The sequence below is a fragment of the Schistocerca cancellata genome, unplaced genomic scaffold (genome assembly GCF_023864275.1).
Source record: "Schistocerca cancellata isolate TAMUIC-IGC-003103 unplaced genomic scaffold, iqSchCanc2.1 HiC_scaffold_405, whole genome shotgun sequence".
In the NCBI taxonomy this organism is placed as follows: Eukaryota; Metazoa; Arthropoda; class Insecta; order Orthoptera; family Acrididae; genus Schistocerca; species Schistocerca cancellata.
This window is the reverse complement of record NW_026046422.1, coordinates 188,333-210,781: the sequence shown is the minus strand read 5'-3', so window position 1 is coordinate 210,781 and position 22,449 is coordinate 188,333. Positions and strand designations below refer to the sequence as shown.

At 42.3% G+C, this 22,449-nt stretch overlaps 12 non-coding genes across 12 annotated transcripts; all 12 read left to right on the top strand.

The window, feature by feature from the left end:
- Positions 1–2,364: 2,364 nt before the first annotated feature.
- Positions 2,365–2,571, top strand: LOC126120007 (small nucleolar RNA U3). Its single transcript, XR_007525943.1, has one exon. It is a non-coding gene; the product is annotated as a small nucleolar RNA U3 (small nucleolar RNA).
- Positions 2,572–3,518: 947 nt separating this feature from the next.
- Positions 3,519–3,637, top strand: LOC126120076 (U5 spliceosomal RNA). The gene has a single exon (XR_007526006.1). It is a non-coding gene; the product is annotated as a U5 spliceosomal RNA (small nuclear RNA).
- A 2,434-nt stretch (positions 3,638–6,071) lies between these two features.
- On the top strand, positions 6,072–6,278 carry LOC126120006 (small nucleolar RNA U3). Its single transcript, XR_007525942.1, has one exon. It is a non-coding gene; the product is annotated as a small nucleolar RNA U3 (small nucleolar RNA).
- A 947-nt stretch (positions 6,279–7,225) lies between these two features.
- On the top strand, positions 7,226–7,344 carry LOC126120075 (U5 spliceosomal RNA). Its single transcript, XR_007526005.1, has one exon. It is a non-coding gene; the product is annotated as a U5 spliceosomal RNA (small nuclear RNA).
- A 2,438-nt stretch (positions 7,345–9,782) lies between these two features.
- On the top strand, positions 9,783–9,989 carry LOC126120005 (small nucleolar RNA U3). The gene has a single exon (XR_007525941.1). It is a non-coding gene; the product is annotated as a small nucleolar RNA U3 (small nucleolar RNA).
- A 947-nt stretch (positions 9,990–10,936) lies between these two features.
- LOC126120074 (U5 spliceosomal RNA) lies at positions 10,937–11,055 on the top strand. The gene has a single exon (XR_007526004.1). It is a non-coding gene; the product is annotated as a U5 spliceosomal RNA (small nuclear RNA).
- Positions 11,056–13,492: 2,437 nt separating this feature from the next.
- Positions 13,493–13,699, top strand: LOC126120004 (small nucleolar RNA U3). The gene has a single exon (XR_007525940.1). It is a non-coding gene; the product is annotated as a small nucleolar RNA U3 (small nucleolar RNA).
- A 948-nt stretch (positions 13,700–14,647) lies between these two features.
- Positions 14,648–14,766, top strand: LOC126120073 (U5 spliceosomal RNA). The gene has a single exon (XR_007526003.1). It is a non-coding gene; the product is annotated as a U5 spliceosomal RNA (small nuclear RNA).
- A 2,433-nt stretch (positions 14,767–17,199) lies between these two features.
- On the top strand, positions 17,200–17,406 carry LOC126120126 (small nucleolar RNA U3). The gene has a single exon (XR_007526051.1). It is a non-coding gene; the product is annotated as a small nucleolar RNA U3 (small nucleolar RNA).
- A 947-nt stretch (positions 17,407–18,353) lies between these two features.
- LOC126120072 (U5 spliceosomal RNA) lies at positions 18,354–18,472 on the top strand. Its single transcript, XR_007526002.1, has one exon. It is a non-coding gene; the product is annotated as a U5 spliceosomal RNA (small nuclear RNA).
- Positions 18,473–20,906: 2,434 nt separating this feature from the next.
- LOC126120125 (small nucleolar RNA U3) lies at positions 20,907–21,113 on the top strand. Its single transcript, XR_007526050.1, has one exon. It is a non-coding gene; the product is annotated as a small nucleolar RNA U3 (small nucleolar RNA).
- A 947-nt stretch (positions 21,114–22,060) lies between these two features.
- On the top strand, positions 22,061–22,179 carry LOC126120071 (U5 spliceosomal RNA). Its single transcript, XR_007526001.1, has one exon. It is a non-coding gene; the product is annotated as a U5 spliceosomal RNA (small nuclear RNA).
- Positions 22,180–22,449: the final 270 nt, after the last annotated feature.

The following is a 22,449-nucleotide window of genomic DNA, read 5'->3' as shown; positions in this document are numbered from 1 at the left end:
TAGCGGATCACGTTGGATCAAGTAGACGCTTTTTTAATTTGAAAATGCAATTGGCCGTTTCGTAGTATAATGAAACAAGTACATTTGCCCTGAAATGGCTTGCAGTGTGTTAGGCGATTGTGTAAAGAGAGAGAGAGAGAGCGCTATTTATTGTCCTGGAAACTCTTGGTGAACCCTTTCCGCATCTCAGTTCTAGATGATTTGAGGGTGTTTACTTGCACTGCAGTTGCACAACAGCATATAAGCCGATATTTGGAAGTGAATGATGAATTGAGAGGCTTTGTAATAAATACTAGTATGTGATTAGTAGATTGTGTTTTGAAACCCAAAATTATTTTTACCGCACAAGTTTGTGATTTGTAGGTATGATGTGAGTGAGATTTGGGCTGTAGATGGTGGTTAGTTGGGCAGGATGAGCATTTCAATTGTTTTCAATAGAGTGGATATTAGTGGCACTGGCTTGTTGCCATAATGTGGCATTGGTTCTTTGTTCATAACAGTGTACTCAGTTTTGTAGAAGATTTAGGTGAGAAAGAGACAGTTGTTGAATATGACATAGATAGCTAGAGATGAATTGAGTAGCAATTTCCTGGTAGTTGTAGTTTGGGTATGATGTGTCTCAGTGAGAGATAAATCTTGAAATGGAAGGGTTGTTCCTAGCTACAGTCTTGGAAACTATGTATCTGCTGTTGACTCCAATGTTTTCAAGATTACTTGTGTACAAAATTGGCCAGACTTTGCAGTTTCTTCTTCAGTAAATCAGTGGAAGGTGGTGCAGATAATGGTATAAATGTTCAGTGCCTCCTGTGAGTTGTTGATGCTGCTTGTCTTTTAAGTAAAATTGATAGGGGCTCTTGATTGACCCAGCCATAGACAGAGCTGGTGCATACTTGGCTTGAGAAGACTTTGGCCAGTAAATGATGAAATACCAACACATTGCTCACAACAAAGCTCCTTTCCCTGCATTCTAGTTTCCCTCGGGTATAGAGTGACATGATATTGGCAGATAATCACTTTGATCAGGCTGTTTTTTTTTTTTTTTTAATGCTCTTTTACCAGAATCCATTCATAGTGATAACTGTGTTCTCTGGTGGAACACGATGAGAACATTGTGTGAAGTGCACAGAAGTAGCTATTTGAGTGTGTGTGAAAATGTGAGGTAACCACTGTTACTCCTAAATTTCTGTGGAATTAAGTTTTCTGTGTGTGTCTGAAAATCCAAGTGGTTCAAGTTGGTAGTTTATTTGTTGCAAGCGAAAAAAGCTTTTTAGTAAACTGAGGCACTAGCATTAGTTTCCTGTTCACTGTGACAAGGAAGCTAGTATAAAAAGTAGTTTGTGGTTTTGTTTGCAAAGAAGTGCTCATGGGATGTAAGCACTGCTTGAGATTATTCTGAGATGATTTTTTGAGGGGGGGGGGGGGGGAGATTGCTAAACATCTAGCATTTTAGTAAGGAGCTTGTCGGAGTAGTCGTAAAATTGTTATTTTATGAGAAATTTCTTTATTCATAGCACATGGCCATCATAGTTGAAGCATAAAGATTGGCATGGTATGCGTAGGTCTGTAAAATGTCCTGACAGTGATGTTCACAGAGACTTGTTGTATACTTTGATTCTTCATCTGTTTAACAGTAGACATAAGAAATGTATTAGTGGAGCAAGTAGCTGTGAAATTACTGGCGTATGATTGATAGTATGGACGTGGCGCTGAGTGTAAGTGTTTGTTTAGCTGTGGGTGTTTTCATAATTGCCATGTGAGGAAAAGCAATACTCGTGATAGGCGAAAAGAGATACAGAGAGAAACACATTTATTGCGAGTATTATATATCAGCAGCTCTTGGGCGGGTATCAAGCTAGACGCAAAGTGAAACGAAAGAGGAAGTATGCATGAAAGTGGCGATATATCGACAAGAGTTTGCACTGTTAGGGTGAGGTGAATAAACTAGTGCGGTGCGAAAATTTTCGAAGAGAGAGGCGGCTTTAAAGAAAGCACAAGAGTCGTATGAACGCCGTCTTGTGTGTTTGTCTTTCAGTGGCTATTTGGCATGTCTGCTTGCGCCATAGGATGCTACTGTATGTGCCCCAGGCCCCCATCTAGCGGCCGGAGGTGCAAGCGGTGTTTACATACAGTCTCGCGTGAGGCAATGGTCTCTCATTTCGGAAGACAAGAAGCACTGGTAGCGCACAAAATAGCTGAGTGAGATCATGGCGGCCAAGTAAGAGTAGAAGTAGGTTCTTTGCAGAATGTCCGAGCTTAAGAAATTCTTCGATAAGTAAATCGCGAAATGTGAAGAGTGTGTCGTATTCTCGTAGGGCGTGTTGACGGTCTCGTGGCATAAGTAGCGAGCGGTGATAGCTTGCTAGCAAGATCATACTTCACAGGATCATTTCTGTAGTATGTCTTCAACTCTCTCTAGTTCAAAGCTGGAGTAGACGTAACCACGATGATGAGTGGTAGCACTGTCCCTGAGCGTGAGGCTTGCGATCGAGATTCATCGCATCTTGGTTGTAATCGATGATCGTTCACCACATTCTGAGGGATGTGGGAAGGGAATAGCGCTTTCCGAGTGGTGGTTTTATTATATAGAATAGAAGCAAGCATAAGTCATACTTTTGGTATCGGGACCCGCGTCGTTGCAGCAATGTCGCTACAGGTTGTGGAAGGACTTTGATTGCGACATGTCATGAAAGCCTTGTGGGAGTTTCTCGAGTGGCACGGGGACGAGCCATTTGATTTGGCCTGCTCCAAGTGCTAGGCTTGGATGACAACGACGTACTTTTGAGTTACAAGAATGAGTGAGCAACACAAGAAGAGTGCAATTGATGACCATAAACGGCTGACACACAACACAGTCTTGATAATCAGCACTAATGCATGATGTACGGAACATTTAGGAGGAGCGCGTTTGGCTAGCAAACATGAATTGAGTGATTTGCAAGGCACTGTTATCTGCAAGAAGGAATGCATGGAATTCGCAAATGAATAAGACTGGTTCAAATACTATCGACAGAAATTTTATTTCTGTTGTCAACTAGTATTAATTAGTTGTGTGGGAGCAGGGGGATATTTCCCTTGCACCATACATCTACATACAGGTTGCGTCTGATGTGGCCTAGTTTTGCGTTCAAAGAACTATCTAGTTGCCTGTTTTTTCAGTGAACGAGTGTGGTGGGGAGGAGAGAGATTAGTGTTAGATGCAGAGCAGTGCGGGCAGTTAGTTGTGTGTCTGACGGTGGGTCGCCGAGAGGAATTAGGCGTGCTGCCATCTGTCGGCAGGTGAGGTAATGAAGCAGCTTGAATGGTGACAGAAATGATGAAAATAGTTATCTAAAGAGTAATATCGACGACATTTGGCAGACACGTATTTCAGCGCTGACAGTTAGTTTGGGGTGTGTGCTTGCATGGCACTGGAAGTCTGTTGACGGTAGAGAAGTAGACAAGACGGAAAGAATTTTCCGCGTTCTCGCGGAGAAGCAATAGAGAAGCAGCCATAAGTATTGAAGTGAGGGCTTTGATCGGCACTCTGGTTTCCCTTCAAAACGAATAAATCTTTCGCCTTTTACTAAAGATTTCCGTGGAGGGGAACATTAAATGAGTCTATAAGGTATTTTTCGTAGTGCTCGGCTATTGCTGAGCCATAATCACAAGTAAAACGTAATGTAATTAGCAAGAGGTAGGTTGTGTTGTGAGAATGAAGGGCGTGGAGTAGCGGATCACGTTGGATCAGGTAGATGCTTTTTTAATTTGAAAATGCAATTGGCCGTTTCGTAGTATAATGAAACAAGTACATTTGCCCTGAAATGGCTTGCAGTGTGTTAGGCGATTGTGTAAAGAGAGAGAGAGAGAGAGAGCGCTATTTATTGTCCTGGAAACTCTTGGTGAACCCTTTCCGCATCTCAGTTCTAGATGATTTGAGGGTGTTTACTTGCACTGCAGTTGCACAACAGCATATAAGCCGATATTTGGAAGTGAATGATGAATTGAGAGGCTTTGTAATAAATACTAGTATGTGATTAGTAGATTGTGTTTTGAAACCCAAAATTATTTTTACCGCACAAGTTTGTGATTTGTAGGTATGATGTGAGTGAGATTTGGGCTGTAGATGGTGGTTAGTTGGGCAGGATGAGCATTTCAATTGTTTTCAATAGAGTGGATATTAGTGGCAGTGGCTTGTTGCCATAATGTGGCATTGGTTCTTTGTTCATAACAGTGTACTCAGTTTTGTAGAAGATTTAGGTGAGAAAGAGACAGTTGTTGAATATGACATAGATAGCTAGAGATGAATTGAGTAGCAATTTCCTGGTAGTTGTAGTTTGGGTATGATGTGTCTCAGTGAGAGATAAATCTTGAAATGGAAGGGTTGTTCCTAGCTACAGTCTTGGAAACTATGTATCTGCTGTTGACTCCAATGTTTTCAAGATTACTTGTGTACAAAATTGGCCAGACTTTGCAGTTTCTTCTTCAGTAAATGAGTGGAAGGTGGTGCAGATAATGGTATAAATGTTCAGTGCCTCCTGTGAGTTGTTGATGCTGCTTGTCTTTTAAGTAAAATTGATAGGGGCTCTTGATTGACCCAGCCATAGACAGAGCTGGTGCATACTTGGCTTGAGAAGACTTTGGCCAGTAAATGATGAAATACCAACACATTGCTCACAACAAAGCTCCTTTCCCTGCATTCTAGTTTCCCTCGGGTATAGAGTGACATGATATTGGCAGATAATCACTTTGATCAGGCTGTTTGTTTTTTTTTAATGCTCTTTTACCAGAATCCATTCATAGTGATAACTGTGTTCTCTGGTGGAACACGATGAGAACATTGTGTGAAGTGCACAGAAGTAGCTATTTGAGTGTGTGTGAAAATGTGAGGTAACCACTGTTACTCCTAAATTTCTGTGGAATTAAGTTTTCTGTGTGTGTCTGAAAATCCAAGTGGTTCAAGTTGGTAGTTTATTTGTTGCAAGCGAAAAAAGCTTTTTAGTAAACTGAGGCACTAGCATTAGTTTCCTGTTCACTGTGACAAGGAAGCTAGTATAAAAAGTAGTTTGTGGTTTTGTTTGCAAAGAAGTGCTCATGGGATGTAAGCACTGCTTGAGATTATTCTGAGATGATTTTTTGAGGGGAGGGGGGGGGGAGATTGCTAAACATCTAGCATTTTAGTAAGGAGCTTGTCGGAGTAGTCGTAAAATTGTTATTTCATGAGAAATTTCTTTATTCATAGCACATGGCCATCATAGTTGAAGCATAAAGATTGGCATGGTATGCGTAGGTCTGTAAAATGTCCTGACAGTGATGTTCACAGAGACTTGTTGTATACTTTGATTCTTCATCTGTTTAACAGTAGACATAAGAAATGTATTAGTGGAGCAAGTAGCTGTGAAATTACTGGCGTATGATTGATAGTATGGACGTGGCGCTGAGTGTAAGTGTTTGTTTAGCTGTGGGTGTTTTCATAATTGCCATGTGAGGAAAAGCAATACTCGTGATAGGCGAAAAGAGATACAGAGAGAAACACATTTATTGCGAGTATTATATATCAGCAGCTCTTGGGCGGGTATCAAGCTAGACGCAAAGTGAAACGAAAGAGGAAGTATGCATGAAAGTGGCGATATATCGACAAGAGTTTGCACTGTTAGGGTGAGGTGAATAAACTAGTGCGGTGCGAAAATTTTCGAAGAGAGAGGCGGCTTTAAAGAAAGCACAAGAGTCGTATGAACGCCGTCTTGTGTGTTTGTCTTTCAGTGGCTATTTGGCATGTCTGCTTGCGCCATAGGATGCTACTGTATGTGCCCCAGGCCCCCATCTAGCGGCCGGAGGTGCAAGCGGTGTTTACATACAGTCTCGCGTGAGGCAATGGTCTCTCATTTCGGAAGACAAGAAGCACTGGTAGCGCACAAAATAGCTGAGTGAGATCATGGCGGCCAAGTAAGAGTAGAAGTAGGTTCTTTGCAGAATGTCCGAGCTTAAGAAATTCTTCGATAAGTAAATCGCGAAATGTGAAGAGTGTGTCGTATTCTCGTAGGGCGTGTTGACGGTCTCGTGGCATAAGTAGCGAGCGGTGATAGCTTGCTAGCAAGATCATACTTCACAGGATCATTTCTGTAGTATGTCTTCAACTCTCTCTAGTTCAAAGCTGGAGTAGACGTAACCACGATGATGAGTGGTAGCACTGTCCCTGAGCGTGAGGCTTGCGATCGAGATTCATCGCATCTTGGTTGTAATCGATGATCGTTCACCACATTCTGAGGGATGTGGGAAGGGAATAGCGCTTTCCGAGTGGTGGTTTTATTATATAGAATAGAAGCAAGCATAAGTCATACTTTTGGTATCGGGACCCGCGTCGTTGCAGCAATGTCGCTACAGGTTGTGGAAGGACTTTGATTGCGACATGTCATGAAAGCCTTGTGGGAGTTTCTCGAGTGGCACGGGGACGAGCCATTTGATTTGGCCTGCTCCAAGTGCTAGGCTTGGATGACAACGACGTACTTTTGAGTTACAAGAATGAGTGAGCAACACAAGAAGAGTGCAATTGATGACCATAAACGGCTGACACACAACACAGTCTTGATAATCAGCACTAATGCATGATGTACGGAACATTTAGGAGGAGCGCGTTTGGCTAGCAAACATGAATTGAGTGATTTGCAAGGCACTGTTATCTGCAAGAAGGAATGCATGGAATTCGCAAATGAATAAGACTGGTTCAAATACTATCGACAGAAATTTTATTTCTGTTGTCAACTAGTATTAATTAGTTGTGTGGGGGCAGGGGGATATTTCCCTTGCACCATACATCTACATACAGGTTGCGTCTGATGTGGCCTAGTTTTGCGTTCAAAGAACTATCTAGTTGCCTGTTTTTTCAGTGAACGAGTGTGGTGGGGAGGAGAGAGATTAGTGTTAGATGCAGAGCAGTGCGGGCAGTTAGTTGTGTGTCTGACGGTGGGTCGCCGAGAGGAATTAGGCGTGCTGCCATCTGTCGGCAGGTGAGGTAATGAAGCAGCTTGAATGGTGACAGAAATGATGAAAATAGTTATCTAAAGAGTAATATCGACGACATTTGGCAGACACGTATTTCAGCGCTGACAGTTAGTTTGGGGTGTGTGCTTGCATGGCACTGGAAGTCTGTTGACGGTAGAGAAGTAGACAAGACGGAAAGAATTTTCCGCGTTCTCGCGGAGAAGCAATAGAGAAGCAGCCATAAGTATTGAAGTGAGGGCTTTGATCGGCACTCTGGTTTCCCTTCAAAACGAATAAATCTTTCGCCTTTTACTAAAGATTTCCGTGGAGGGGAACATTAAATGAGTCTATAAGGTATTTTTCGTAGTGCTCGGCTATTGCTGAGCCATAATCACAAGTAAAACGTAATGTAATTAGCAAGAGGTAGGTTGTGTTGTGAGAATGAAGGGCGTGGAGTAGCGGATCACGTTGGATCAGGTAGATGCTTTTTTAATTTGAAAATGCAATTGGCCGTTTCGTAGTATAATGAAACAAGTACATTTGCCCTGAAATGGCTTGCAGTGTGTTAGGCGATTGTGTAAAGAGAGAGAGAGAGAGAGAGAGAGCGCTATTTATTGTCCTGGAAACTCTTGGTGAACCCTTTCCGCATCTCAGTTCTAGATGATTTGAGGGTGTTTACTTGCACTGCAGTTGCACAACAGCATATAAGCCGATATTTGGAAGTGAATGATGAATTGAGAGGCTTTGTAATAAATACTAGTATGTGATTAGTAGATTGTGTTTTGAAACCCAAAATTATTTTTACCGCACAAGTTTGTGATTTGTAGGTATGATGTGAGTGAGATTTGGGCTGTAGATGGTGGTTAGTTGGGCAGGATGAGCATTTCAATTGTTTTCAATAGAGTGGATATTAGTGGCACTGGCTTGTTGCCATAATGTGGCATTGGTTCTTTGTTCATAACAGTGTACTCAGTTTTGTAGAAGATTTAGGTGAGAAAGAGACAGTTGTTGAATATGACATAGATAGCTAGAGATGAATTGAGTAGCAATTTCCTGGTAGTTGTAGTTTGGGTATGATGTGTCTCAGTGAGAGATAAATCTTGAAATGGAAGGGTTGTTCCTAGCTACAGTCTTGGAAACTATGTATCTGCTGTTGACTCCAATGTTTTCAAGATTACTTGTGTACAAAATTGGCCAGACTTTGCAGTTTCTTCTTCAGTAAATGAGTGGAAGGTGGTGCAGATAATGGTATAAATGTTCAGTGCCTCCTGTGAGTTGTTGATGCTGCTTGTCTTTTAAGTAAAATTGATAGGGGCTCTTGATTGACCCAGCCATAGACAGAGCTGGTGCATACTTGGCTTGAGAAGACTTTGGCCAGTAAATGATGAAATACCAACACATTGCTCACAACAAAGCTCCTTTCCCTGCATTCTAGTTTCCCTCGGGTATAGAGTGACATGATATTGGGCAGATAATCACTTTGATCAGGCTGTTTGTTTTTTTTTAATGCTCTTTTACCAGAATCCATTCATAGTGATAACTGTGTTCTCTGGTGGAACACGATGAGAACATTGTGTGAAGTGCACAGAAGTAGCTATTTGAGTGTGTGTGAAAATGTGAGGTAACCACTGTTACTCCTAAATTTCTGTGGAATTAAGTTTTCTGTGTGTGTCTGAAAATCCAAGTGGTTCAAGTTGGTAGTTTATTTGTTGCAAGCGAAAAAAGCTTTTTAGTAAACTGAGGCACTAGCATTAGTTTCCTGTTCACTGTGACAAGGAAGCTAGTATAAAAAGTAGTTTGTGGTTTTGTTTGCAAAGAAGTGCTCATGGGATGTAAGCACTGCTTGAGATTATTCTGAGATGATTTTTTGAGGGGAGGGGGGGGGAGATTGCTAAACATCTAGCATTTTAGTAAGGAGCTTGTCGGAGTAGTCGTAAAATTGTTATTTCATGAGAAATTTCTTTATTCATAGCACATGGCCATCATAGTTGAAGCATAAAGATTGGCATGGTATGCGTAGGTCTGTAAAATGTCCTGACAGTGATGTTCACAGAGACTTGTTGTATACTTTGATTCTTCATCTGTTTAACAGTAGACATAAGAAATGTATTAGTGGAGCAAGTAGCTGTGAAATTACTGGCGTATGATTGATAGTATGGACGTGGCGCTGAGTGTAAGTGTTTGTTTAGCTGTGGGTGTTTTCATAATTGCCATGTGAGGAAAAGCAATACTCGTGATAGGCGAAAAGAGATACAGAGAGAAACACATTTATTGCGAGTATTATATATCAGCAGCTCTTGGGCGGGTATCAAGCTAGACGCAAAGTGAAACGAAAGAGGAAGTATGCATGAAAGTGGCGATATATCGACAAGAGTTTGCACTGTTAGGGTGAGGTGAATAAACTAGTGCGGTGCGAAAATTTTCGAAGAGAGAGGCGGCTTTAAAGAAAGCACAAGAGTCGTATGAACGCCGTCTTGTGTGTTTGTCTTTCAGTGGCTATTTGGCATGTCTGCTTGCGCCATAGGATGCTACTGTATGTGCCCCAGGCCCCCATCTAGCGGCCGGAGGTGCAAGCGGTGTTTACATACAGTCTCGCGTGAGGCAATGGTCTCTCATTTCGGAAGACAAGAAGCACTGGTAGCGCACAAAATAGCTGAGTGAGATCATGGCGGCCAAGTAAGAGTAGAAGTAGGTTCTTTGCAGAATGTCCGAGCTTAAGAAATTCTTCGATAAGTAAATCGCGAAATGTGAAGAGTGTGTCGTATTCTCGTAGGGCGTGTTGACGGTCTCGTGGCATAAGTAGCGAGCGGTGATAGCTTGCTAGCAAGATCATACTTCACAGGATCATTTCTGTAGTATGTCTTCAACTCTCTCTAGTTCAAAGCTGGAGTAGACGTAACCACGATGATGAGTGGTAGCACTGTCCCTGAGCGTGAGGCTTGCGATCGAGATTCATCGCATCTTGGTTGTAATCGATGATCGTTCACCACATTCTGAGGGATGTGGGAAGGGAATAGCGCTTTCCGAGTGGTGGTTTTATTATATAGAATAGAAGCAAGCATAAGTCATACTTTTGGTATCGGGACCCGCGTCGTTGCAGCAATGTCGCTACAGGTTGTGGAAGGACTTTGATTGCGACATGTCATGAAAGCCTTGTGGGAGTTTCTCGAGTGGCACGGGGACGAGCCATTTGATTTGGCCTGCTCCAAGTGCTAGGCTTGGATGACAACGACGTACTTTTGAGTTACAAGAATGAGTGAGCAACACAAGAAGAGTGCAATTGATGACCATAAACGGCTGACACACAACACAGTCTTGATAATCAGCACTAATGCATGATGTACGGAACATTTAGGAGGAGCGCGTTTGGCTAGCAAACATGAATTGAGTGATTTGCAAGGCACTGTTATCTGCAAGAAGGAATGCATGGAATTCGCAAATGAATAAGACTGGTTCAAATACTATCGACAGAAATTTTATTTCTGTTGTCAACTAGTATTAATTAGTTGTGTGGGAGCAGGGGGATATTTCCCTTGCACCATACATCTACATACAGGTTGCGTCTGATGTGGCCTAGTTTTGCGTTCAAAGAACTATCTAGTTGCCTGTTTTTTCAGTGAACGAGTGTGGTGGGGAGGAGAGAGATTAGTGTTAGATGCAGAGCAGTGCGGGCAGTTAGTTGTGTGTCTGACGGTGGGTCGCCGAGAGGAATTAGGCGTGCTGCCATCTGTCGGCAGGTGAGGTAATGAAGCAGCTTGAATGGTGACAGAAATGATGAAAATAGTTATCTAAAGAGTAATATCGACGACATTTGGCAGACACGTATTTCAGCGCTGACAGTTAGTTTGGGGTGTGTGCTTGCATGGCACTGGAAGTCTGTTGACGGTAGAGAAGTAGACAAGACGGAAAGAATTTTCCGCGTTCTCGCGGAGAAGCAATAGAGAAGCAGCCATAAGTATTGAAGTGAGGGCTTTGATCGGCACTCTGGTTTCCCTTCAAAACGAATAAATCTTTCGCCTTTTACTAAAGATTTCCGTGGAGGGGAACATTAAATGAGTCTATAAGGTATTTTTCGTAGTGCTCGGCTATTGCTGAGCCATAATCACAAGTAAAACGTAATGTAATTAGCAAGAGGTAGGTTGTGTTGTGAGAATGAAGGGCGTGGAGTAGCGGATCACGTTGGATCAGGTAGATGCTTTTTTAATTTGAAAATGCAATTGGCCGTTTCGTAGTATAATGAAACAAGTACATTTGCCCTGAAATGGCTTGCAGTGTGTTAGGCGATTGTGTAAAGAGAGAGAGAGAGAGAGAGAGAGCGCTATTTATTGTCCTGGAAACTCTTGGTGAACCCTTTCCGCATCTCAGTTCTAGATGATTTGAGGGTGTTTACTTGCACTGCAGTTGCACAACAGCATATAAGCCGATATTTGGAAGTGAATGATGAATTGAGAGGCTTTGTAATAAATACTAGTATGTGATTAGTAGATTGTGTTTTGAAACCCAAAATTATTTTTACCGCACAAGTTTGTGATTTGTAGGTATGATGTGAGTGAGATTTGGGCTGTAGATGGTGGTTAGTTGGGCAGGATGAGCATTTCAATTGTTTTCAATAGAGTGGATATTAGTGGCACTGGCTTGTTGCCATAATGTGGCATTGGTTCTTTGTTCATAACAGTGTACTCAGTTTTGTAGAAGATTTAGGTGAGAAAGAGACAGTTGTTGAATATGACATAGATAGCTAGAGATGAATTGAGTAGCAATTTCCTGGTAGTTGTAGTTTGGGTATGATGTGTCTCAGTGAGAGATAAATCTTGAAATGGAAGGGTTGTTCCTAGCTACAGTCTTGGAAACTATGTATCTGCTGTTGACTCCAATGTTTTCAAGATTACTTGTGTACAAAATTGGCCAGACTTTGCAGTTTCTTCTTCAGTAAATCAGTGGAAGGTGGTGCAGATAATGGTATAAATGTTCAGTGCCTCCTGTGAGTTGTTGATGCTGCTTGTCTTTTAAGTAAAATTGATAGGGGCTCTTGATTGACCCAGCCATAGACAGAGCTGGTGCATACTTGGCTTGAGAAGACTTTGGCCAGTAAATGATGAAATACCAACACATTGCTCACAACAAAGCTCCTTTCCCTGCATTCTAGTTTCCCTCGGGTATAGAGTGACATGATATTGGCAGATAATCACTTTGATCAGGCTGTTTGTTTTTTTTAATGCTCTTTTACCAGAATCCATTCATAGTGATAACTGTGTTCTCTGGTGGAACACGATGAGAACATTGTGTGAAGTGCACAGAAGTAGCTATTTGAGTGTGTGTGAAAATGTGAGGTAACCACTGTTACTCCTAAATTTCTGTGGAATTAAGTTTTCTGTGTGTGTCTGAAAATCCAAGTGGTTCAAGTTGGTAGTTTATTTGTTGCAAGCGAAAAAAGCTTTTTAGTAAACTGAGGCAACTAGCATTAGTTTCCTGTTCACTGTGACAAGGAAGCTAGTATAAAAAGTAGTTTGTGGTTTTGTTTGCAAAGAAGTGCTCATGGGATGTAAGCACTGCTTGAGATTATTCTGAGATGATTTTTTGAGGGGAGGGGGGGGGGGAGATTGCTAAACATCTAGCATTTTAGTAAGGAGCTTGTCGGAGTAGTCGTAAAATTGTTATTTCATGAGAAATTTCTTTATTCATAGCACATGGCCATCATAGTTGAAGCATAAAGATTGGCATGGTATGCGTAGGTCTGTAAAATGTCCTGACAGTGATGTTCACAGAGACTTGTTGTATACTTTGATTCTTCATCTGTTTAACAGTAGACATAAGAAATGTATTAGTGGAGCAAGTAGCTGTGAAATTACTGGCGTATGATTGATAGTATGGACGTGGCGCTGAGTGTAAGTGTTTGTTTAGCTGTGGGTGTTTTCATAATTGCCATGTGAGGAAAAGCAATACTCGTGATAGGCGAAAAGAGATACAGAGAGAAACACATTTATTGCGAGTATTATATATCAGCAGCTCTTGGGCGGGTATCAAGCTAGACGCAAAGTGAAACGAAAGAGGAAGTATGCATGAAAGTGGCGATATATCGACAAGAGTTTGCACTGTTAGGGTGAGGTGAATAAACTAGTGCGGTGCGAAAATTTTCGAAGAGAGAGGCGGCTTTAAAGAAAGCACAAGAGTCGTATGAACGCCGTCTTGTGTGTTTGTCTTTCAGTGGCTATTTGGCATGTCTGCTTGCGCCATAGGATGCTACTGTATGTGCCCCAGGCCCCCATCTAGCGGCCGGAGGTGCAAGCGGTGTTTACATACAGTCTCGCGTGAGGCAATGGTCTCTCATTCGGAAGACAAGAAGCACTGGTAGCGCACAAAATAGCTGAGTGAGATCATGGCGGCCAAGTAAGAGTAGAAGTAGGTTCTTTGCAGAATGTCCGAGCTAAGAAATTCTTCGATAAGTAAATCGCGAAATGTGAAGAGTGTGTCGTATTCTCGTAGGGCGTGTTGACGGTCTCGTGGCATAAGTAGCGAGCGGTGATAGCTTGCTAGCAAGATCATACTTCACAGGATCATTTCTGTAGTATGTCTTCAACTCTCTCTAGTTCAAAGCTGGAGTAGACGTAACCACGATGATGAGTGGTAGCACTGTCCCTGAGCGTGAGGCTTGCGATCGAGATTCATCGCATCTTGGTTGTAATCGATGATCGTTCACCACATTCTGAGGGATGTGGGAAGGGAATAGCGCTTTCCGAGTGGTGGTTTTATTATATAGAATAGAAGCAAGCATAAGTCATACTTTTGGTATCGGGACCCGCGTCGTTGCAGCAATGTCGCTACAGGTTGTGGAAGGACTTTGATTGCGACATGTCATGAAAGCCTTGTGGGAGTTTCTCGAGTGGCACGGGGACGAGCCATTTGATTTGGCCTGCTCCAAGTGCTAGGCTTGGATGACAACGACGTACTTTTGAGTTACAAGAATGAGTGAGCAACACAAGAAGAGTGCAATTGATGACCATAAACGGCTGACACACAACACAGTCTTGATAATCAGCACTAATGCATGATGTACGGAACATTTAGGAGGAGCGCGTTTGGCTAGCAAACATGAATTGAGTGATTTGCAAGGCACTGTTATCTGCAAGAAGGAATGCATGGAATTCGCAAATGAATAAGACTGGTTCAAATACTATCGACAGAAATTTTATTTCTGTTGTCAACTAGTATTAATTAGTTGGTGTGGGAGCAGGGGGATATTTCCCTTGCACCATACATCTACATACAGGTTGCGTCTGATGTGGCCTAGTTTTGCGTTCAAAGAACTATCTAGTTGCCTGTTTTTTCAGTGAACGAGTGTGGTGGGGAGGAGAGAGATTAGTGTTAGATGCAGAGCAGTGCGGGCAGTTAGTTGTGTGTCTGACGGTGGGTCGCCGAGAGGAATTAGGCGTGCTGCCATCTGTCGGCAGGTGAGGTAATGAAGCAGCTTGAATGGTGACAGAAATGATGAAAATAGTTATCTAAAGAGTAATATCGACGACATTTGGCAGACACGTATTTCAGCGCTGACAGTTAGTTTGGGGTGTGTGCTTGCATGGCACTGGAAGTCTGTTGACGGTAGAGAAGTAGACAAGACGGAAAGAATTTTCCGCGTTCTCGCGGAGAAGCAATAGAGAAGCAGCCATAAGTATTGAAGTGAGGGCTTTGATCGGCACTCTGGTTTCCCTTCAAAACGAATAAATCTTTCGCCTTTTACTAAAGATTTCCGTGGAGGGGAACATTAAATGAGTCTATAAGGTATTTTTCGTAGTGCTCGGCTATTGCTGAGCCATAATCACAAGTAAAACGTAATGTAATTAGCAAGAGGTAGGTTGTGTTGTGAGAATGAAGGGCGTGGAGTAGCGGATCACGTTGGATCAGGTAGATGCTTTTTTAATTTGAAAATGCAATTGGCCGTTTCGTAGTATAATGAAACAAGTACATTTGCCCTGAAATGGCTTGCAGTGTGTTAGGCGATTGTGTAAAGAGAGAGAGAGAGAGCGCTATTTATTGTCCTGGAAACTCTTGGTGAACCCTTTCCGCATCTCAGTTCTAGATGATTTGAGGGTGTTTACTTGCACTGCAGTTGCACAACAGCATATAAGCCGATATTTGGAAGTGAATGATGAATTGAGAGGCTTTGTAATAAATACTAGTATGTGATTAGTAGATTGTGTTTTGAAACCCAAAATTATTTTTACCGCACAAGTTTGTGATTTGTAGGTATGATGTGAGTGAGATTTGGGCTGTAGATGGTGGTTAGTTGGGCAGGATGAGCATTTCAATTGTTTTCAATAGAGTGGATATTAGTGGCACTGGCTTGTTGCCATAATGTGGCATTGGTTCTTTGTTCATAACAGTGTACTCAGTTTTGTAGAAGATTTAGGTGAGAAAGAGACAGTTGTTGAATATGACATAGATAGCTAGAGATGAATTGAGTAGCAATTTCCTGGTAGTTGTAGTTTGGGTATGATGTGTCTCAGTGAGAGATAAATCTTGAAATGGAAGGGTTGTTCCTAGCTACAGTCTTGGAAACTATGTATCTGCTGTTGACTCCAATGTTTTCAAGAGTACTTGTGTACAAAATTGGCCAGACTTTGCAGTTTCTTCTTCAGTAAATCAGTGGAAGGTGGTGCAGATAATGGTATAAATGTTCAGTGCCTCCTGTGAGTTGTTGATGCTGCTTGTCTTTTAAGTAAAATTGATAGGGGCTCTTGATTGACCCAGCCATAGACAGAGCTGGTGCATACTTGGCTTGAGAAGACTTTGGCCAGTAAATGATGAAATACCAACACATTGCTCACAACAAAGCTCCTTTCCCTGCATTCTAGTTTCCCTCGGGTATAGAGTGACATGATATTGGCAGATAATCACTTTGATCAGGCTGTTTGTTTTTTTTTAATGCTCTTTTACCAGAATCCATTCATAGTGATAACTGTGTTCTCTGGTGGAACACGATGAGAACATTGTGTGAAGTGCACAGAAGTAGCTATTTGAGTGTGTGTGAAAATGTGAGGTAACCACTGTTACTCCTAAATTTCTGTGGAATTAAGTTTTCTGTGTGTGTCTGAAAATCCAAGTGGTTCAAGTTGGTAGTTTATTTGTTGCAAGCGAAAAAAGCTTTTTAGTAAACTGAGGCACTAGCATTAGTTTCCTGTTCACTGTGACAAGGAAGCTAGTATAAAAAGTAGTTTGTGGTTTTGTTTGCAAAGAAGTGCTCATGGGATGTAAGCACTGCTTGAGATTATTCTGAGATGATTTTTTGAGGGGGGGGGGGGGGGGGGAGATTGCTAAACATCTAGCATTTTAGTAAGGAGCTTGTCGGAGTAGTCGTAAAATTGTTATTTCATGAGAAATTTCTTTATTCATAGCACATGGCCATCATAGTTGAAGCATAAAGATTGGCATGGTATGCGTAGGTCTGTAAAATGTCCTGACAGTGATGTTCACAGAGACTTGTTGTATACTTTGATTCTTCATCTGTTTAACAGTAGACATAAGAAATGTATTAGTGGAGCAAGTAGCTGTGAAATTACTGGCGTATGATTGATAGTATGGACGTGGCGCTGAGTGTAAGTGTTTGTTTAGCTGTGGGTGTTTTCATAATTGCCATGTGAGGAAAAGCAATACTCGTGATAGGCGAAAAGAGATACAGAGAGAAACACATTTATTGCGAGTATTATATATCAGCAGCTCTTGGGCGGGTATCAAGCTAGACGCAAAGTGAAACGAAAGAGGAAGTATGCATGAAAGTGGCGATATATCGACAAGAGTTTGCACTGTTAGGGTGAGGTGAATAAACTAGTGCGGTGCGAAAATTTTCGAAGAGAGAGGCGGCTTTAAAGAAAGCACAAGAGTCGTATGAACGCCGTCTTGTGTGTTTGTCTTTCAGTGGCTATTTGGCATGTCTGCTTGCGCCATAGGATGCTACTGTATGTGCCCCAGGCCCCCATCTAGCGGCCGGAGGTGCAAGCGGTGTTTACATACAGTCTCGCGTGAGGCAATGGTCTCTCATTTCGGAAGACAAGAAGCACTGGTAGCGCACAAAATAGCTGAGTGAGATCATGGCGGCCAAGTAAGAGTAGAAGTAGGTTCTTTGCAGAATGTCCGAGCTTAAGAAATTCTTCGATAAGTAAATCGCGAAATGTGAAGAGTGTGTCGTATTCTCGTAGGGCGTGTTGACGGTCTCGTGGCATAAGTAGCGAGCGGTGATAGCTTGCTAGCAAGATCATACTTCACAGGATCATTTCTGTAGTATGTCTTCAACTCTCTCTAGTTCAAAGCTGGAGTAGACGTAACCACGATGATGAGTGGTAGCACTGTCCCTGAGCGTGAGGCTTGCGATCGAGATTCATCGCATCTTGGTTGTAATCGATGATCGTTCACCACATTCTGAGGGATGTGGGAAGGGAATAGCGCTTTCCGAGTGGTGGTTTTATTATATAGAATAGAAGCAAGCATAAGTCATACTTTTGGTATCGGGACCCGCGTCGTTGCAGCAATGTCGCTACAGGTTGTGGAAGGACTTTGATTGCGACATGTCATGAAAGCCTTGTGGGAGTTTCTCGAGTGGCACGGGGACGAGCCATTTGATTTGGCCTGCTCCAAGTGCTAGGCTTGGATGACAACGACGTACTTTTGAGTTACAAGAATGAGTGAGCAACACAAGAAGAGTGCAATTGATGACCATAAACGGCTGACACACAACACAGTCTTGATAATCAGCACTAATGCATGATGTACGGAACATTTAGGAGGAGCGCGTTTGGCTAGCAAACATGAATTGAGTGATTTGCAAGGCACTGTTATCTGCAAGAAGGAATGCATGGAATTCGCAAATGAATAAGACTGGTTCAAATACTATCGACAGAAATTTTATTTCTGTTGTCAACTAGTATTAATTAGTTGTGTGGGAGCAGGGGGATATTTCCCTTGCACCATACATCTACATACAGGTTGCGTCTGATGTGGCCTAGTTTTGCGTTCAAAGAACTATCTAGTTGCCTGTTTTTTCAGTGAACGAGTGTGGTGGGGAGGAGAGAGATTAGTGTTAGATGCAGAGCAGTGCGGGCAGTTAGTTGTGTGTCTGACGGTGGGTCGCCGAGAGGAATTAGGCGTGCTGCCATCTGTCGGCAGGTGAGGTAATGAAGCAGCTTGAATGGTGACAGAAATGATGAAAATAGTTATCTAAAGAGTAATATCGACGACATTTGGCAGACACGTATTTCAGCGCTGACAGTTAGTTTGGGGTGTGTGCTTGCATGGCACTGGAAGTCTGTTGACGGTAGAGAAGTAGACAAGACGGAAAGAATTTTCCGCGTTCTCGCGGAGAAGCAATAGAGAAGCAGCCATAAGTATTGAAGTGAGGGCTTTGATCGGCACTCTGGTTTCCCTTCAAAACGAATAAATCTTTCGCCTTTTACTAAAGATTTCCGTGGAGGGGAACATTAAATGAGTCTATAAGGTATTTTTCGTAGTGCTCGGCTATTGCTGAGCCATAATCACAAGTAAAACGTAATGTAATTAGCAAGAGGTAGGTTGTGTTGTGAGAATGAAGGGCGTGGAGTAGCGGATCACGTTGGATCAGGTAGATGCTTTTTTAATTTGAAAATGCAATTGGCCGTTTCGTAGTATAATGAAACAAGTACATTTGCCCTGAAATGGCTTGCAGTGTGTTAGGCGATTGTGTAAAGAGAGAGAGAGAGAGAGCGCTATTTATTGTCCTGGAAACTCTTGGTGAACCCTTTCCGCATCTCAGTTCTAGATGATTTGAGGGTGTTTACTTGCACTGCAGTTGCACAACAGCATATAAGCCGATATTTGGAAGTGAATGATGAATTGAGAGGCTTTGTAATAAATACTAGTATGTGATTAGTAGATTGTGTTTTGAAACCCAAAATTATTTTTACCGCACAAGTTTGTGATTTGTAGGTATGATGTGAGTGAGATTTGGGCTGTAGATGGTGGTTAGTTGGGCAGGATGAGCATTTCAATTGTTTTCAATAGAGTGGATATTAGTGGCAGTGGCTTGTTGCCATAATGTGGCATTGGTTCTTTGTTCATAACAGTGTACTCAGTTTTGTAGAAGATTTAGGTGAGAAAGAGACAGTTGTTGAATATGACATAGATAGCTAGAGATGAATTGAGTAGCAATTTCCTGGTAGTTGTAGTTTGGGTATGATGTGTCTCAGTGAGAGATAAATCTTGAAATGGAAGGGTTGTTCCTAGCTACAGTCTTGGAAACTATGTATCTGCTGTTGACTCCAATGTTTTCAAGATTACTTGTGTACAAAATTGGCCAGACTTTGCAGTTTCTTCTTCAGTAAATCAGTGGAAGGTGGTGCAGATAATGGTATAAATGTTCAGTGCCTCCTGTGAGTTGTTGATGCTGCTTGTCTTTTAAGTAAAATTGATAGGGGCTCTTGATTGACCCAGCCATAGACAGAGCTGGTGCATACTTGGCTTGAGAAGACTTTGGCCAGTAAATGATGAAATACCAACACATTGCTCACAACAAAGCTCCTTTCCCTGCATTCTAGTTTCCCTCGGGTATAGAGTGACATGATATTGGCAGATAATCACTTTGATCAGGCTGTTTGTTTTTTTTTTAATGCTCTTTTACCAGAATCCATTCATAGTGATAACTGTGTTCTCTGGTGGAACACGATGAGAACATTGTGTGAAGTGCACAGAAGTAGCTATTTGAGTGTGTGTGAAAATGTGAGGTAACCACTGTTACTCCTAAATTTCTGTGGAATTAAGTTTTCTGTGTGTGTCTGAAAATCCAAGTGGTTCAAGTTGGTAGTTTATTTGTTGCAAGCGAAAAAAGCTTTTTAGTAAACTGAGGCACTAGCATTAGTTTCCTGTTCACTGTGACAAGGAAGCTAGTATAAAAAGTAGTTTGTGGTTTTGTTTGCAAAGAAGTGCTCATGGGATGTAAGCACTGCTTGAGATTATTCTGAGATGATTTTTTGAGGGGAGGGGGGGGGGGAGATTGCTAAACATCTAGCATTTTAGTAAGGAGCTTGTCGGAGTAGTCGTAAAATTGTTATTTTATGAGAAATTTCTTTATTCATAGCACATGGCCATCATAGTTGAAGCATAAAGATTGGCATGGTATGCGTAGGTCTGTAAAATGTCCTGACAGTGATGTTCACAGAGACTTGTTGCATACTTTGATTCTTCATCTGTTTAACAGTAGACATAAGAAATGTATTAGTGGAGCAAGTAGCTGTGAAATTACTGGCGTATGATTGATAGTATGGACGTGGCGCTGAGTGTAAGTGTTTGTTTAGCTGTGGGTGTTTTCATAATTGCCATGTGAGGAAAAGCAATACTCGTGATAGGCGAAAAGAGATACAGAGAGAAACACATTTATTGCGAGTATTATATATCAGCAGCTCTTGGGCGGGTATCAAGCTAGACGCAAAGTGAAACGAAAGAGGAAGTATGCATGAAAGTGGCGATATATCGACAAGAGTTTGCACTGTTAGGGTGAGGTGAATAAACTAGTGCGGTGCGAAAATTTTCGAAGAGAGAGGCGGCTTTAAAGAAAGCACAAGAGTCGTATGAACGCCGTCTTGTGTGTTTGTCTTTCAGTGGCTATTTGGCATGTCTGCTTGCGCCATAGGATGCTACTGTATGTGCCCCAGGCCCCCATCTAGCGGCCGGAGGTGCAAGCGGTGTTTACATACAGTCTCGCGTGAGGCAATGGTCTCTCATTTCGGAAGACAAGAAGCACTGGTAGCGCACAAAATAGCTGAGTGAGATCATGGCGGCCAAGTAAGAGTAGAAGTAGGTTCTTTGCAGAATGTCCGAGCTTAAGAAATTCTTCGATAAGTAAATCGCGAAATGTGAAGAGTGTGTCGTATTCTCGTAGGGCGTGTTGACGGTCTCGTGGCATAAGTAGCGAGCGGTGATAGCTTGCTAGCAAGATCATACTTCACAGGATCATTTCTGTAGTATGTCTTCAACTCTCTCTAGTTCAAAGCTGGAGTAGACGTAACCACGATGATGAGTGGTAGCACTGTCCCTGAGCGTGAGGCTTGCGATCGAGATTCATCGCATCTTGGTTGTAATCGATGATCGTTCACCACATTCTGAGGGATGTGGGAAGGGAATAGCGCTTTCCGAGTGGTGGTTTTATTATATAGAATAGAAGCAAGCATAAGTCATACTTTTGGTATCGGGACCCGCGTCGTTGCAGCAATGTCGCTACAGGTTGTGGAAGGACTTTGATTGCGACATGTCATGAAAGCCTTGTGGGAGTTTCTCGAGTGGCACGGGGACGAGCCATTTGATTTGGCCTGCTCCAAGTGCTAGGCTTGGATGACAACGACGTACTTTTGAGTTACAAGAATGAGTGAGCAACACAAGAAGAGTGCAATTGATGACCATAAACGGCTGACACACAACACAGTCTTGATAATCAGCACTAATGCATGATGTACGGAACATTTAGGAGGAGCGCGTTTGGCTAGCAAACATGAATTGAGTGATTTGCAAGGCACTGTTATCTGCAAGAAGGAATGCATGGAATTCGCAAATGAATAAGACTGGTTCAAATACTATCGACAGAAATTTTATTTCTGTTGTCAACTAGTATTAATTAGTTGTGTGGGAGCAGGGGGATATTTCCCTTGCACCATACATCTACATACAGGTTGCGTCTGATGTGGCCTAGTTTTGCGTTCAAAGAACTATCTAGTTGCCTGTTTTTTCAGTGAACGAGTGTGGTGGGGAGGAGAGAGATTAGTGTTAGATGCAGAGCAGTGCGGGCAGTTAGTTGTGTGTCTGACGGTGGGTCGCCGAGAGGAATTAGGCGTGCTGCCATCTGTCGGCAGGTGAGGTAATGAAGCAGCTTGAATGGTGACAGAAATGATGAAAATAGTTATCTAAAGAGTAATATCGACGACATTTGGCAGACACGTATTTCAGCGCTGACAGTTAGTTTGGGGTGTGTGCTTGCATGGCACTGGAAGTCTGTTGACGGTAGAGAAGTAGACAAGACGGAAAGAATTTTCCGCGTTCTCGCGGAGAAGCAATAGAGAAGCAGCCATAAGTATTGAAGTGAGGGCTTTGATCGGCACTCTGGTTTCCCTTCAAAACGAATAAATCTTTCGCCTTTTACTAAAGATTTCCGTGGAGGGGAACATTAAATGAGTCTATAAGGTATTTTTCGTAGTGCTCGGCTATTGCTGAGCCATAATCACAAGTAAAACGTAATGTAATTAGCAAGAGGTAGGTTGTGTTGTGAGAATGAAGGGCGTGGAGTAGCGGATCACGTTGGATCAGGTAGATGCTTTTTTAATTTGAAAATGCAATTGGCCGTTTCGTAGTATAATGAAACAAGTACATTTGCCCTGAAATGGCTTGCAGTGTGTTAGGCGATTGTGTAAAGAGAGAGAGAGAGAGCGCTATTTATTGTCCTGGAAACTCTTGGTGAACCCTTTCCGCATCTCAGTTCTAGATGAT